This window comes from Eutrema salsugineum, unplaced genomic scaffold (genome assembly GCF_000478725.1).
Source record: "Eutrema salsugineum unplaced genomic scaffold, Eutsalg1_0 scaffold_6, whole genome shotgun sequence".
In the NCBI taxonomy this organism is placed as follows: Eukaryota; Viridiplantae; Streptophyta; class Magnoliopsida; order Brassicales; family Brassicaceae; genus Eutrema; species Eutrema salsugineum.
In genome coordinates this window covers 12,545,053-12,547,655 of record NW_006256547.1, presented here as the reverse complement: position 1 = coordinate 12,547,655, position 2,603 = coordinate 12,545,053, and positions in this window count along the sequence as shown.

Here is a 2,603-nt window from a genome sequence, read left to right as displayed (position 1 = left end):
GCAGATTCACCATCACTTCCACCTTTGCTCTGTCAACCACTATGCCCTTCTCATATATCTTATGCCCAAGTACAATTCCTTCCTGCACCATGAAGTGACATTTCTCCCAATTCAACACCAAGTTATGCTGCTCACATCTCTCCAAGACCGGTAACAAATTAGAGAGACAATCCGAGAAGGAGGAGCCATAGACACTAAAATCATCCATGAACACCTCCACCTTCTCTTCAATGATGTCAGAGATGATATGCATCATGCAACGTCAAAATGTGGCAGGAGCATTACTGAGACCAAAAGGCATGCATCTGTATGCAAATGTGCCATAAGGGCATCTAAATGTTGTTTTCTCTTGGTCTCTTGGATCTATGGGGATTTGAAAGAATCCAGAGTACCCATCGAGAAAACGAAAGAAGGGATGGTTTGCAAGCCTCTCTATCATCTGATCAATGAAAGGCAAAGGAAAATGATCCTTTCTAGAGGCTGCATTGAGCTTTCTATAGTCTATACACATTATGTGTCCTGTTACAGTCCTAGTAGCTATTAGCTCATCCTTCTCATTTTTAACCACTGTGATCCCACCTTTCTTGGGCACAACGTGAACAGGAGACACCCACCTTGAGTCAGAGATTGGGTAAATTATCCCTGCCTCAAGTAGCTTGAGTATCTCCTTCTTAACCATCTCCTTGAGGTTTGGGTTAAGACGTCGTTGATGCTCAATAGAGGACATAGATTGGTCCTCCAGGTGTATCCTGTGGGTGCATATGTCAGGAGAGATCCCTCTAATATCAGACAAAGAATATCCTATGGCTCTCCTGAACTTTCTTATCTCACTAAGCAATGCACTCTCTTCATGCTCTAATAAGCTATCATTGATGATCACTGGATATGTGGAGTTTAAGCCCAAGAAGGCATACCTGAGCCCTGTTGGTAGAGGCTTGAGCTCAACAGGGGGTGCATCAGCCTCATTCCAATCCTTGTCCAAGCTGCATTGGCTAATGTCTGATCCTTTGATAGCCAAAACCTCAGAGCCACTTTGTTCCAGTTCCAAAAACCTTGTCTCAGGACCAAGTTCTCTAGTATTGTCCAAATACAGCTTGTACCCCTCACTTTCTTCTGCTAAGAGCCCATTGTCTCCTTGTTCTTGAGTTAGAGCAGCTTGAAGAGGGTCCTCAGTATTCAGTTCCTCAAGCAACTCATCAGCCAACTGATCCATTGTCTCCACATAGAAGCATTGACCTTCAATGGTGGGTTTCTTCATCATCTCATTCACATCAAACTTGAGCTTCTCAGACCCAAGTTGCAGCTCTATTATCCCACCTCTCACGTCAATAATAGCTCCTGATGTGGCTAGGAATGGCCTGCCCAAGATAAGAGGATCAACTGGTTCTTCATCTATTTCCAGCACTACAAAATCAGTTGGAACCTCAAAACCACCAATCTTGACAGGTAGATCTTCCAACATACCAACAGGTAATCTAACTGATCTATCTGCAAGGATAAGAGAGATCCTTGCTGGTTTGAAGACTCTAAAGCCCAGCTTCTTTGCTAAGGAGAATGGCATCAAACTGACAGAAGCTCCCAGATCACAAAGACATCCAGAGAATAGTAGAGGTCCAATGGCACAAGGGAGTGTGAAGCTCCCTGGATCAGTCAACTTTCTTTGTATGGACTTCTTCTGAATGATAGCACTGCATTCATGACTTAGTACCACCATGCCTTGAAGCTCTTTAGTCTTGTTCAGAATGGCATCCTTCAAAAACTTACCCATCTTTGGCATCATTAGGAATGCATCAATGAGAGGCATAGTGAGTGGTGTCTCATTGAGTGCCTTCTCAAATACAGCTCTTGCCTTGTCTACAGGCTGCTTCTTAAACCTCCCTGGAAATGGGAGCTTGGGTTGGTATGGAGGTGGTGGCACATATATCTTTTCTGGTTCAGGTTCCTTTGCTACCTCTTTACCCTTTTCTTTCTTTGATTTCTCAGCAACTTGATCATCTTTTAAGGCTGCCTCCCCCTCAGTTTGATCATTGTCCTCAATGATCACATTGTTTTGCTCAATACCAGGTAACTCCTTTCCACTCCTCAGTGTAATGGCCTTAGCATATTCCTTGGGGTTGGGAGGTTTTCAGGTAGGTGGCCTTGGTTCCTTGAGCTTGAGGCCTGGTTTTGCTTCAATTCCTTGATTTCCTGCTGCATGGCTGCATTCTGGCTTTCAAATAGCTATTGACCTTGAAGCAGTTGTTGCAGAATCCTAACCATATCTGACCCCATCTGTGGCTACTGCTGAACCGGTGGTGGCTGAAACTGGTGTTGAACCGGCGCTTGCTGCTGGAACTGTGGTGGACCAAGCCCTGGTGGTGGCTTTTGCTGTTGCTGTGAACTGAAACCAGTACCCTGAAATGGTTGCTGTTGCTGACCAAAACCCTGATTCTGAGCAAACTGATTCTTGGGTTGGAAAGACCCTTGAAAGTTGTTCTTGGGAACAAAGTTCTTTGGAGCTTAAGAATTGGGATAGACCTGGTCTTGTGGGTTAGCTACATTGGGATCTCCTGTAAGAGAGGTTCTGATTGGCATTGCCATACTGATATCTATGGAACCTCTGA